General features: G+C 33.8%; 1 protein-coding gene across 4 annotated transcripts in view; it reads right to left on the reverse strand.

Moving 5' to 3' along the window:
- FRS2 (fibroblast growth factor receptor substrate 2) overlaps nucleotides 1–15,355 on the reverse strand; it is a 104,332-nt gene that overhangs the window by 42,513 nt on the left and 46,464 nt on the right. For 2 of the 4 annotated variants that reach the window (XM_074375437.1, XM_074375439.1), the window contains exons 2-3: nucleotides 7,749–7,844; nucleotides 6,742–6,784 (exon numbers count right to left, since the gene is read on the reverse strand). The exons of 1 other annotated variant lie outside the window; for it this stretch is intronic. The gene's annotated coding sequence lies outside the window, so the exon portion shown is untranslated. Of the gene's footprint in view, nucleotides 1–6,741; nucleotides 6,785–7,748; nucleotides 7,845–9,922; nucleotides 10,028–15,355 lie in introns of all 4 variants that reach the window. One more of the 4 variants, XM_074375438.1, reaches the window with a different exon arrangement.

Raw genomic sequence — 15,355 nt, forward strand, 5'->3', positions numbered from 1 at the left:
GAATGGATAACAAAATGTTTATACATATAGTAGAATATTATTCAGCCTTAAAAAGGAAATTTCGACACATGCTACAACACGGATGAACTTTTAGGGCACTATACTAAGTGAAATAAACCAGGCACAAAAAGATAAGTACTGTATAATTTCACTTTAAGAGGTAACTAGAGCAGTCAAACTCATAAAAACGTAAAGTCAAATAGTGGTTGGCTATGGAGAGGGGGAAATGTGGAAGAGCTGTTTAATGGGTAGAGTTTCAGTTTTGCAAGAAGAAAAAGTTCTGGAGATTGGTTGCACAACAAAATGAAAATACTTAACATTACTGAATTGTACACTTTAAAATGGTTAAGAAAGTAAATTTTATGTTGGGTGTATTCTACTACAATTTTAAAAGTTTTTTAACTCATTGAGAAAGAGATTTTTAAAAAAGCCCCACCAGGACAATATGAAAAAAGAAACTTATAGACTAATCTCATTCATGAACACAGATGTAAAAAAAAAAAAAAATTGTACACAAGGTGTAAGCAAACCAAATCCAGTAATTTATAAAAAAAAAAAAAAAAAGATACTCCATCATGACTAAACTGGATTTATCCCAGGAGTGCTTAGTTAGCCTAATCTGAAAATCAAGGTAACCGACCACATTAACAGATAGAGAAAAAATTCTGATCATCTCCAGAGTTAAAGAAAAGGCTTTCAATACAGCATAACTATTCACGATTTAAAACAAAACATAACTCTTAACAATGTAAGAACAGAACAAAACTTCCTTAACTTGATAAAGACCATCTCAAAAAAAAAAATAAAGAAAAAACCTACAAGTGTCATTTTAAATGGTGACACTTGAAAGCATTTCCTTTGAGATCAGAAACAAGACAAGAAACAAAACTGAGTATCTGCAGATATCTAAGAAAGTAGAATAATAATTCAGAGGTAAACAAATAGACCAAAGATACAGAAGAAAGAGTACAGAAATGAAAACACCCATATATGAAAATTTGTAACACAGAGAATTTTGGAAGGAATGAAGGACTATTTCAATTAACAGTGCTGGAATAACCAATTATCCATATAGAAAGAATTAATTCATAACCCATACCTTAACAAAAATCAATTATTGGAAGATTTAAGAATTAAATGTGAAAGGCATAATCATAAAGCTTTTAGTTGACAAAGCGGGGAAGAATATATGACTTCTGGATAGAAGAAGATTAAGATAAACTATAAAGGAAAAAAACCCTACATACTTATATTAAAGTTAAGGGCTGTTACGAAGCATATATGTAAACCAATTATATTCTGCTGCATTTTGGGGGAAACAGTACAGGTTACAGAGAATGTCATTAAAAGTTATCAAGGTAGACATAAGAAATGTCAGTGAACCAACTGAACTCAAAAATCAAATATTTTAATCTTTTAATTTCTCTCCATATTTTATAAATAATTCAGTTAAATAGCAACCATGTCAAAAAAAAAGTAGACTATCTGAAAAAAAATGCTAATGTAATATAGGAATGCCAATGCTCCAACTATTTCACATCTTAAATATATTACACATTTATGCCTTCACTTAGGATTAACATATTATCGTAGGGACGTGGAAACAAGGATTTAAAAAAAAAAAAAAACTTTTAGTTCAGTAAGTGTCCATATCAGTATTTGTGTTTGCATGTCATTGCAAGTGTTAGTAATGATGCTCATGGTAAAATTGAAATAGTGTTTCAGGTAAGTGAGGTGTTCCTTTGACCTTTCCCACTGCTCCTTGATTCATATTTTTTTATCAAATTCCGGAACCTATCTTTGGATGCTTCAGGGGAAGGAACACTTAATGTACTAAGATCTCCCTTAGAGAAGGAATAAGAACTTTAAAAAGAAAAGGAAAAAATAGAGCAAACAGACAGCATATTCTTAGGACTTTCAAGTAATTCTGTAATTAAAAGTGCCAAAGAAATAAGCACAATTACAAAGAATACATCATTCACTTGGAGAACTAGTAACACTGTACATATGACTGAAACCGATCATGTATCGTAAGATACATTTTTCTCAACTGTATAAAAATGTCTGTCCATCAAACAAAATTAATTCATTACCATTTCATCCACCATTAAAACACCCTCCCCTTTACCCAAAACACATACATACATACAAGGTAAATGCTTTCGATCTAAACTGTAAGCCTCTGGCTCACATGAAAACAAAACGATTTTAACCAACAAGCTCCAGCACTCAGACCTGTACTTTCTACACGCTGCCCACACAGCACTTTGTGAGCATGTGATTAAGAGGAATGCTGCACAATCACACCACATTCCTTCCCTCAGCTCACACATCAAGAACTTGCCCTCTCAGCTGCATTCTTCTCCAAACAGCCATGGTCACCTTAGCAACCCTAGGCTCCTAATATGGACAGCTGGTCCATTTAAAGTCAGCCCTTCTTGGCAGGGAAAATGCTTGTTCTTCAAATTGGGGGAGAGAGGAGAGGTTTTCCTTTCAATACACATTACAGAGGTTGATTTAACTTGATCAGCACTTTTGTTCTGTGGCAGCAATTTGTGTCGAGTTTCAACCTATTCGGTGTTTTGTTTTTGGAGGTTTTTTCTTTTTAATCTAAAAGCAAATGGCTTAAAAGTAAAATAAAATCAAGGCAGCTCATATAGAATTCTAAGGAAGAGTGGAAGATGAAACACGAGGTATCTGAAATAACTGTATTCTTTTATAAAAGGCTAAAGCTATCCATATTTTTGAAAGTTAAAATTTACTTAAATTGAACTGTAACATTTGAAGCCTTAAAATACAGTAAGAAATCTGAGTCAGAAGACCTGTCATAGCCTATTTTTGAACAACAAAAACAATGCCAAAGTTCAAAATGCTATGACTCCAATCTACTCAATAGACTATGAGTTGATCTGTATCCCTTTATCCCACCTACATGTGAAATCTTTCCACAGGCTCAAATGTAAACCAGGTAATGAAACCAAATGGTCAGTATATCCGAGGACTCTCCAGACCTAGAATGACCTAGGATTGCACTGGATTACTCAAAACCAATCTTGATCTGTGCTAAAGCCAGGCCTGAACCAAAGTAGTCTCTCAGGATAAAAGATACAGGTTTATGATACAGTCTGCCTGATTTTCATACTACAAACAAATAATTTATGGGAAGAGGATTACCATATTCTGAAATATGTGAGATCAAATGCCCTTTCCAAATTCACAAAAGGGTTCTAATTTCCCACTCATTAAAGTTAGGTATCTAATTTTAAAGTATATTAAAAAGGCAAGTTCAAAATGAAAAAAAATCTCAATTTATGGTATTTGTTCTAAGCTGGAAATATTTATGAAATAATCTTGTATATAACAGTGGTGGACAAAACCAATATTAATTTATTAAATGCTGTTTTAATGAATCTTAAGGTTAAGTGAATACCATCTACCTTATTCATTGGTTATATTTTTGTTTATATACGTATGTTTTTTAAACTTCTCAGGCTATGAGGTTCTTTTTGGTTAGAAACATATCTTCCAAGTTAAAACTATCCTTGTAACTACATCTTCTATATAGAGCAAAATATCCATTGATAGGGTGTCAGTGTAGATCAGTAAAAAGAATCTAAAGTTAATTCCACTACTGGTTTCCTCACTTGTAAAATTGAGAATACTGTTTGTCCTACTTATGGTATGTGCTAACAAAGTGAAAATAATGAAATTACTATGCCACACAAAATACTCAAAAATTAAAGAAACCTGAAAGAGACCATGTTATCTCATGTCTAATTCCCTGAATTGTAATTTTTAAAGAGTGGGGTGAGTATTCAACAATGCATAGGATACCAAATCTATTATCAATTTCAAGAGATGCCAGTCTTCACACCAGAGATTTTACAAATACTTAAGTGTTGACATGTAAGTAACTACTTCTTTCAAAAAGCCTCAACACTGGCTTTTAGCAGATGTGAATTCCTTACCCTTCTCCATTCCACTACTCAATCAGTTCTACATTTCCTCCTAGCCTCCAGAACTAAGTGCCCCTAAGATCCTCCTCCCACAAAAAGAAACTGCTCCCAACAAGGTGCATTTTCCCACTTGACAGAAGCCCCTCCCTGATCTGATCAGTGCTGTGCATTACAATGGAGAAATTAACTAAAAAGCAATAGATAATGAGATTCTATACTATTACTGGTATTATCTTTCAACTATTAGGCTTTTGCCAGCTAACTCTGAGACCTAGGCATTTTAACATACTATTTTTAGAAGAAAAATACATGTTTTTTTAGACCCAACAATTCTTTTCTTTGACTGTTCTAACAGACTCTAAGCCTTCTAAACAGATGTTTAGTATTTCCTCTAATCTTCCACAGCATCTAACTCATTCTCTAATTTTAATTCTAATATAAAGAAATGTGCAAAAACTGGCCTTTTTCTAAATTCTCGTTTTATGTGCCTTATACATTTAAGATACTTTACATATATAGCTTCATTTTTAAAAAATTTTTTTAAAATTGAAGTATAGTTGACTCACAGTGTTTCAGATGTACAGCAAAGTGATTCAGTTACACATACATATAAACATAGATATACATTCTTTTTCAGATTCTTTTCCACTACAGGTAACCACAAGATACTGAACACAGGTCCCTGAGCTTGTTCTTGTTTATCTATTTTACTTACAGTAGTGTGTACCTATTAATTCTAAATTCCTAATTTATCCCTCCCCGCCCCTTTCCCCGTTGGTAATTGTAAGTTTGTCTTCTATGTCGATGAGTTAATAGCTTCATTTTGAAAAACAACCTGGAATACAATGCACCAGTTGGACAAAACAAGTAAGATAAACAAAGTAAAACAGCCAGATCTTAGAAAAAAATAAGAAAGAGGAGGGTGGAGGGGACCAAAAGAACTAGATTAAGACCTAATGTATAATTAAAATACAGGTACATAAAATAATAAAATCTTTTACAAGACACAAATAAAAGGATACACACCTACACATTAAAAGGTCATTTACATAGGGACTAATTATAAAAGACATGAAGAACAGTCCTTCAATGGACCACCAACAAATGGATGTGACACAAAGTGAGGAGTATCATTAACTTCACACTCTTGTACTTGAGATTAAAACATACTTCAGACAAAGTCATCTTCTTTCATAATAAACAGAGTTGCCCAAAATTAAAAAAAAAAAAACTTTTAAAATTGTGATAAAATACACATAACATAAAATTTACCATTTCAACTATTTTTAAATGTGTGGTTAATAATAATTGAAGTTTTCGTTTTTTAATGCCCTTAAGTGTATAGCAGGGTGATACTGTATAAATACGAATAATCTTCTAAAGATTATTTTCTACCCTAAAAAAATTAAGAAAGCATCTTTGTGTTTATTGAACACATATAGGGGAACCCTAAGAGTACAGACACTATGATTCATCATCGTTGCATCATACATTGTACTGAGGTCCAAGATTTACATTTATTTGCCAAAAAAACAATGACAAAGATGTAACAGATCAAGTTCACTAAGATTAAATATTTTGAAAGTTTCTGCTTTTACTTTAAGCACTGTGGTCCAGGAAAAGAAGGATCTGGATTTCTCCTCTGAGTAGTGCCCTGGGAGATCAGATAGTGCTATCTATACACAGGTTCCAGGACCCCCTCCCTTAACCCTCTATGAGTATAAGAAAAAAATACGGGGAAAGAGTTTCACAAGAAACTTGGAAATTAAAATGTGGTAATTTGCTCTCCCTTCCTCCTCATCAGCTAGTGCGTCTCCTTTTATTTTAACCCTTTTTTTTTCCATTATCAGGATAAAAACTAACTTGATTAACTAAATCTGGGTCAGTTTCAAAAACAGGTGGAAAAGATGCATTTGAGAATGCATGCTCCCCTTAAGACACAGGATACTGAAAAAGGAGAAAAAATGAGAAAGTTACTGATTTGAATAATTCACTCTATAAGCATTTCCAGTTGACAGACTGAATTAATCTGCAGTTAATCACTACTACCTATGCCAAAAGTTCCCCCGAAAATTTAACCAAAGTAAATTCTTGATGCTGCCAAGCAACTGATTTTAAGTTCCTGGCATAGCATAAGCACACTGATAAGGAGATTTTACTCTTACTCACTTGAACATTTCACCCTTCATAAGTCTAAAGTGTACAATAATGTATTTCAACGATCATTTAAAATCCACTGTAAGGTGATCATTCAGGATTTTTTTTAAAATACTAGATGTTACTCAATCTTTTTTAATCTACCTGGTAGGAAGCATTCCACTTTTTAAACTAAATATAGGAGTTATACAATTTCCACAGATGGAAGCATTGCTAAATAATCTTAAAGGTTCTAAGAGAGTTTCTATGAACCCACTACTCCTCAAAGCCATTTAGATAATGTCCACTGAGGTAAAAGGTGAATGTGCCCCAATGAAAGAAAACAACTTTTTCTCAGAATGGACAAACTAATTCCTAAGGATGCTAGGAGTAAGCTCTGACAATGAAAAGCAGTATTTGAGTTTTAGAAGTACTACGTTTATCACACTTTTCATCTTGACTTCAAATATGATGACTTGTGCCTTGCTAGTAAATTCTGAAGTAGTAAAGGAGTAGCTAACAAATTTATACTGTAATAATCAAGAAAAGATATAAAGTAAGAATAGAAAAAGGACTTTTTTAAAAAGCCAGAGCAATTAAGTCTGTATTCAACTGTATTTGTTTTATTACTACATTAACAATGTCTTACCTTGTGGAATTCTCTTCTGAGAAAAACAGACACAATTTTGTTCCTAAAAAAATTTCAGGTAGAAAAGTTGAAGTGTTAGTTTCAAACAGAAAGTCTCCTGAAAATGAAAAGTTACAAAATGCTAACACAGTACATTCAGATTATTACGGCACTTGGCATTAACAAAGCTTAAGAGACATTAAGTCTCTAATAACAAAAGTACTTTATTATTTTTATAAAAACATTTATTAAAAATTCATTATTTTTATTATTATTAAAACACTATTCTACCAGCTATCAAATTACTGTCGCTAAGTACATAGTAATGAGTGGCACATTTTCATATTCTAAAACATCAGTACTCAACTGGGTTTTATTCTTGCAAAGATTTGATATTCCGAATGGCACTTTTTTTAAGGCACAATCTACGTGTTATAAAATTCACCCTTTTAATGTGTAAAATTCAGTGGGTTTTTTTTTTTTTTTACAACATTCGTAAAGTAATGTAACCATCACCACCATCTAACTCTAGAACATTTTCATCATCCCAATAAGAAACCCTGTACTGAAGGGTACATTTTTATTCCCAGGAAAAAACATCTTAACAAATTTAATTTTAAAAGATATACAAGAATCACATTCTTTACAACACTGTGATCAAAATTATATATATTTTTAAATGTGTACAACAAAGACCGGTAGGGAAAACAAATATCCAAAAATTATAAGAGTGGTTGTATTTGGATAGTAGTATTACAGTGACTCTTTTTCATTCCCTCTAAAGCTATGACTTTATAATATTACCTTTATTACTTATAGTTCTTAAATTATTTATAGTTCTTAAAAAGGTACAGACAGCAAGGATATATATTTTCTAGAGCTATATACTAGAATTTGTACTATAATCCAAAGTAAAAACAGAAATACAAGTCGACACTTCAAAAAAAAGTCCACTATATTTCTTACTAAATGCTTTTCAAAGTAGAAAAAATAAGTATAGAGTTAAAAAAAAAATTGGCCACACTTACTAATCTGGTTGAAAAGCCACAGCTGCATCTTACTTTATGACAAATTGACTGTTTCATCACTTTTGCATCTGGGCATCTACTTCTTAATGGTCATTTCTGAAATAAAGATGCAGTCATTAAGAATACATCATAACAAAAACATAAGATCTTTCAGGACAATTATCTAAATATTAGTGACTACAAGGAACCATCAAAACAGTTCTTGAGCAACCTTCTAATAAAAAAACATTACAGAGCTGAGGGTGAGGTGGGAGGGAGGGACCAGAATTATAGTTATGTTACACATACTGAGTATACACATTTACAGCCTCTTCAGTCCTCAATCCCTTTCACCTATCAGAGTCTTGCAGTTCCTAACAATGCCACTTATAGGCCAGAAAAAGAAAAAAGTAAGATGTAGAAGAGGAAACCTAAAACTGCACATTTGAAAACAATAAATTAACTGCTTGTTTATTATACTTTGTCTACTTCCCCCTCACATCTATACAAAGCAAACTATAGAAGATTTCTGTCTGTCTTCTTTACTGATCTCTCGAACACCTAAGACAATGGCTTCCATGCTGTTAAGTGCTCAGTAAATATTTATTAAAGGAATTAATAAATTGATGAATGATTTAATGTTAACTGATGAAATATTTAACCTAACAGTATGTCAAAATGGCCAAGTCTCAAAGTGCCATTTCTTCCATACATACACCATTGATGTTATTTATGCCAATTACACCACCAGTATTGTTTCTTTCTCCAATAAACAAAACCCATAATTAAAAGACAATCAAGACATGGTTCTAAGCTTCAAAGAACGGAACAAAGGCATTTATTACTTTGTAATTTTATTAGTGCAACCTCTGGGAAAGACACCTAGAAAAGGAAATGCTGGATGTGCAATTCTGCTGAATATTGTCAAATGGTGTGGGTGAGTGTCCTTTTCTTTTTTAAACATGTATGTTCTTTGAGGGGCTTGCTGTAGCGACAGCTAGGAATATAAGAGAAAATCTTTTACAAGCAGTGAAAAGTTGATTGATGTCAATAACCCTCAAGGAATCCAGCAGTTTCCTGTACATCCCAACCTGTAACCAAATTCGTATTCCACAAAATGCTACTCTTTTTGTAAAAAACTGAGGGGGATACAAATTATTACAGAATTGCATTTTTTTCCTTTCAAAAAAATCAATAGAAGGATAAACCAAAACCATTTATAAATAGTTATCTATAGAAAAAAAAAGAAAACAGGTAGAAGGGACATTGATGGAAGTTAGACTTCACTTCTCAGAATGTATCTTGTTTCATAGTTTTCACTGTCAAGATGTTTTAAAGTCAAATGAATATTAGATAATGACATTTTGAACATCAAAATGATGACTTCCACTGATTTGATAAATTATATATATATTTAAAACTCCATGATCATCTTTGGAAGTCACTAGGGCATAAACTAGTTATTCTGAAAATTGATAGTGGGAAAGAATTAAGCATTTATTCCTGACTTTCTTATATGAAAGGTACCCCAGAGTAACCAGGTAGTGAATAAGTAAAACCCTTTTTTATAGGATTCCAAATAACAAATGTAAAGGAATGACAGAATCAGAAAATAACCATTTTGTCATCCTTTGTGAAATAACAAATCTAAAAAATGATCAAAAGTTGCTAAAACAATTAAGTTAAAAAGTTGATGGGAAACTTTATAATAATCAGGCTGATAAAACTTGGACCCAGTGATTAACCTTAACATCATTTAAAATTTTAGGATCAGCCAGACTTAATGTGCAAAAGTATTCATCACATTCATTAAGTGTTCATCCTGGGAGCTCCAATTTCAAAAGGTATTCATTAAATTACCATGTTTGCCACCTCCACTCTTACCACAGTGGTCCAAGCCACCTTATTTCTCATTTGCATTATTGTAATAAGCCTCTCCCCTGGCTCACCTCAACAAGTCAGTCAAATTAGTCCTTTTCAAAAGAAAGTCAAATCATGTCATTCTGCTCAAACCCTCTAACTGAGTCCACCTCACCAATTTAAAAGCCAGAATCCTTGCAAAGACTGTAAGGACCGTGATCTGATAACCTCATCTCCTACCCCTCTCCTTGTTCACTCCATTCTAGCCATGCTGCCCTCTTTCCTTAGACATATCAAGCATGTTCTCACTTCAGGGCCTCAGGACTTGTACTTACGCCTTCTCCACTTCCTTTGGGATTTGGTTTTTAAGTTATCTCATTGAAGAGATACACACTGGTACCCTAGGGTAGGCCCAGGACGTCTGTCTCAGATTTCCTTATCTGGCAGAGAATATGTAAGGAGAAATCAGTCATCAATTTTAGAGATGATAATCATTTGAAGCACAAACATAATCCATTTTTATTCCTTCATGCCTAAACATTTATGAAATTACACTGTCCCTTTTAAAAGATTCTTATGGCCCCAACTTCAAAGAATTAATAAAGACAGAGCTACCATAATGAGTGTGAAGAGGGAAGGTTTTTTGGGAGGTGGGGGCGGGGGAGGTTGGTTTTGTTTTTAAATCATCGCTTTCATAACCCTAGAAAGAAGTGGTGAAAGATTTGAATTACATGAGTCTCATTAAAATACAACTAGCAAAATAAATGGCATTCCCTTTCCTCCCTCTCCTTTAGGGATTTGTTTGGGATTACATTATAAAATTCCAAGTAATCTCAGGAAAAGTTTAACTCCTTTCAAATTTATCTGTTACCTTTAGGCACCATGACCACCAGAAAGAATCAAAAGAACTCACGAACTCTAACATGACTAGGCTAGCTATGACATGGTAGGGATGTTTGAACTTAATTATTTTTCTTTAAATAAACAAACTCCCCCTGGGCTAAGGCCTACTCTGCCTTTTAAACATCCTGTGTGTAGCTGGCAAGCTTCAGGGTCTTTAGAGAGATAGCCAGGGGACAGAGAACACAGCAAGTATGACTCAGTGATCACATTTAATAGTCTCTGAAGACCAAAACAAAGATACCAGTTCTGGCAAGATTTCTCTAGAATTGCCCCAAAACTGACTTATCCACATACCTTTCATCTGAACAATCTATTTTCACTTACTTTAAGGCTCACAAAGCATTTGTTATGTGCCTATCAGAACTTAGGTACAAAAATAAACCAGAAGTATAATGAAATCAGCAAAGTTCTAAGAGTTGGATGATGAAATCTAATGTTAAAATCTGCTTTGTTTGGGGAGGGGAAGGGATGGAAATCCCTGAATATTGTTGTGCAGAAATGCTCCCACTCATTTGGAAATCAGACTTCAGCAAGTTCAATCACTTGAAAGAAGGCTAGTGATATCAAAGCAACCTTTACTGAACAACTTCCGTGTGCCAGATACATACATTAGCTCACTAATTCTCACAACTTGCCTATGGGGAAGGTATTAACAAAACACAGAGTGGTTAAATAACTTGTCCAAACCAGAAAGAGACTGCTCTAGAAGACAAAAATCTCAGTCTTTCTTTTTTGGTTATAATCTGCAGCAAACTGGAATAAAATTATTCGTTACAACTACCACATTTGCCTCACATGAGTAACATGCAAATCCAGGCTGTTCACCTGAGAAATTTGTTCCATTCTTCCAAAGTTGCTTTAAATAAGAGGGTAAAAGGGGAAGGTTCACTGCTGTATATTAATAAGAAACATGTAGCATCAGGATAAATCAGAAGAATACGCCACATTAGGTCTAAGGGAACTGAGTAAGAATAAGCTAGGCAGAGCGCAGCTCACTGATCAGTCCTCATTCATAATAATTAGCCTGAATCAGCTCTAAGTGACTGATGGCTACCCCATACACTCCAGGAAACGCTAAGATTTAGCAGAGTGGGTACCATAGGTGTTTACCAAAATAGTTTCTGCACTTTTCTGGATGTCTGAAATACTTCTCTTTCTCCCCTGATACACAAATAATATATATAAACATACATAAAGTATTTCACTAATTTCTTAAAATTTACAACAAAATTATTAGTTATGAGCCCTAATTTTCCTCTTCCGGAAAATTCTCTCATGTGGGACACCTTAATTCCTGACACTATAGGATAACACTTATTTGCCTCAGTTCTTTATACTTAACAGAATCTGGTTTTTAACATGTCGATCAGAAAATATCTTGTAAAACTATTTTCAAAACAGAACAAAATTCAAAAAATTACAAACTTAATTTGTTATTAGATCTGTCACACAGTAAAGGTATTATACCTAACCTAAAATAAAAATCAGGGTTTAACTACCAGGACACATTACCCAGGAAATGTGGCCTTGCTATACTAATGTTCTCAGTTATTTGGAGAAAATGAGGATTCCTTGGAACAAATTATCCGTATAGACTAAAAAACATGTCTTTTAAATAATTTACTGCTTTACACAGAACAGAGACTCAACAGATTCATGATTTAAAGTTTCCCAAAGGCCTAAATACATATGCTAGTCTTCTAAATACTTGCTTGTGTCCTGAGAATTTTCAGCATAAATTAACACTTTATAAAAAAAACCTCTCTCTCAATCTCAAATCACTGCACTGATGGTTAAGAATGATGAAGGAAAGAGGAGGGAAGAGGTGGACCCACTCTTCCAGGACACCAATTATAAATAACACAACCTTATTTTTTCAAAATCTTAGGATTTCAGTGTTTCTTTCTCAACAACAGAACATTTTGTGCACAGACCTTTAAGACTAAAGATAGTGGAATGGTTTGTATGGTTTTGGAATCAATGTTGGGTGTATTACCTACAGCATTTGCTGTTTTGTTTTGTATTTTAACAAAATGCAACTGCATAACAGATGGGGCATGTATTGTTTCTTGACACTCTATCATACACACATCTCCATAAAGTTAGTGTTTGTCTCCTCTCTCTTCTTCCCTTCCTTCCTCTGGCACGTAGTATGAATAATTGTTACTTTTAAAACTTCTGTTTTTGTTTTGTATATAAAAACGCTATTCACATTCTGGCCATGACAATAAAATGTACTTCTTGCTAAGAAATAACATGGTTATCTATGTAGAATATTAACATGTGAGTTTATGCAGAACGTTAAGGTAAACATTTCCCGTATTAGTTTTCTACTATGTCTTCAATATTATACATAATGAAGAGATATATACAAATCTAAGTATCACAGAACCTGTGGCTTTATTGTTCTTAATGAATTTTAATACAACACACAATAAGACATTCACCATGGAGAGCAGCTTGCTATTAATGCAGATTCTATTCCAGGGAGCTGAGTTACTTGAACACCAAAAGGTCTCAGTATTTGATAGTCTCTGCTGGAAAATGCTGTCATCATATGTATGTGCTCCACAGACCGTCATCCAACTGCATTAACTTCTCAAAAGTGTCAACAACTTTTATCAAGCTCATTTCAGTTCTTTCATTTTCTAGGGGATAATCGATAACTTCAAAAATAGAAGTCAACCAAGAAGGCTTATAATTTTTTTTCTAAATTCCTCTTTTATCTGCTACAAGGAAAATACTATCTTCATTCTTTAGCAGTTCTGGTAGGCTCTAAATATTTCTCAGCAATGTAACAGATACAATTTTACCCACAACCAAACTCTAATTTCTCATGGTGGGCACTGTACAAAGGACAATGAAAGAAGGAATGGCCAGTGTCTTAAATCAGTTTCCAGCCAACTGAAAAGTAGAATTCACGTCTCATGAAAGAACCTTCAATAAACCCATATCCCAAAGTACTCACCATAAGCTATACTTGTTTTCTCTGAACTACAGCTATGAAATATATTTATTCTAAAATCAACAGAACTGTCAGTTACAGTCATCAGATAATTCAAAGGAATTCAGTGTTCCTCTGTAACTTGGTCCTCCTTCGTTATACATAAAGAACTTGCTTAATATTCTATATTTAAATGGCATGTAGAGGAAAAAAATGTTAAGAAGGAGGGTGAGAAATACAAACCTCATAAATTGGCCATATTAGAAATAACAGAACAGATTATGAGATGGTGGGGGAAACCATGAAATAATTTTATATTTTACAGGTGAAGAAACTGCAACAGCTTATGAGTGAGCAAGGAAAGACTGTAGTTCACATTATAAATGGTACTTTCCCCTAGAATTACCCATTCCAACAAATTTATAAGATGTTTTAGCTTAATACATACATAGCATCTGTAATTAGAACAGACTGCAATGCTGAAGAGTTTAAACAAAGGCATAATTCTGAATGCAGTATGTAGGTTAAGGGAAATGAGCAACGGCCCATGTGTCCTTTAGGAATGACAAAATTCCAGTAAGTAACCTGATTCCTTAGTGCAGCTCTTTAAAAAGAGTCTGTGCCAGATGGACCACAGCTCTGGCCCAGCATGGCATTTCTTACTTAGATGACTAATTAAATTCGCCATCAGCTAATGCTCAAAAGATAACAAACTATGTATGCCAACATCCTGTTTTCAACTTGGTAGCTTAATAAAAGGACTACTGCCCATTTGAGGATTGCTAGTCCACTAAACCAGTTCATGAGACGAATAAATCTCAAAGTAAAGTAGCAGAACAGCAGAGTGTGTGTATGGATGTGTGTGTGTGTGTGTGTGTGTGTGTGTATACATATATACACACAATTCTGTATAAATACAATTGATGTTTTATATAAAACATCAATTGTATTTATACAAAAATCCATTATATGCAGCCTTCATTGGACCAAAAATAAAAAAAAATTATAGAGAAATAAGAGGTCTCAAATTAAAATTTATATCCTAGGACAGATTAGATGGGGATAAGGACAAAAAGCCAGTATACTCAATATTAAAATGTAATACTTAAAGAGGACAAAAGTCACTTTCCATTTCATGGACATTTACCTTACATCAAGCATTTCTCTAGCAGCCAACTCACATTTACACCGTCCACAAGAGTATGTGTGTGAAAGAGCTCTTGATCTGCTCACTTTCACAAAAATTACAGCTGCCCATTTACTCCCAAAGGCGCAAGTGAATAAAATAACATTATTATAAAGTGCTATTTTGGTAGCGTAGAAGAATCTGCAAGACAGACAGACTCATACTAAAGGAATAATTATCAAGAGTTGTGGTTTATGAAGAAATACTCTAGCTTGGGTGACATCATAGTAACTATGGGAGTTTGTCTTTATGATTTTCCCCCCAAACCAAGCTGGACGTAATCCAAGTTAAACAACAGCTCCTGTTTATTACTCTTAGATATTACCTTTTTTTTAGCTTTAAAACAGAAGTACATAAGTCAATTCAAAATGCAAGCTAGTACAGAGGCTCAAAATTAAAACTCAACGTTTATAGAAAGCATTGAGTCTAATTTAAAAAAAAAAAAAAGACCTCAATGACTTCTAAAGCAGAAGGGGAGTTTCACTGTTTCACTGCTTTTCAACTTATCAAAACAAATAACAAAGCATATAAAGGATGCTGCCTGTAGACTAACGTTCGCACATCCCCCACAATTCCTTTTCTTCCATACGCATTTGTCTCTGTCTCTCCTTTCCCAGGGCTGTGCAGGTGCACATGCGTCTCTGTGTGTGTGTCTGTGTAATGTGTCTACCTCCATGCCTCAGTCTTGGTCACTCTATGTCCCCTCTCCTTGTTGACCTGTCCCTCTTACACTCA

Source organism: Camelus bactrianus, chromosome 12 (assembly GCF_048773025.1).
Source record: "Camelus bactrianus isolate YW-2024 breed Bactrian camel chromosome 12, ASM4877302v1, whole genome shotgun sequence".
Lineage (NCBI taxonomy): Eukaryota > Metazoa > Chordata > Mammalia > Artiodactyla > Camelidae > Camelus > Camelus bactrianus.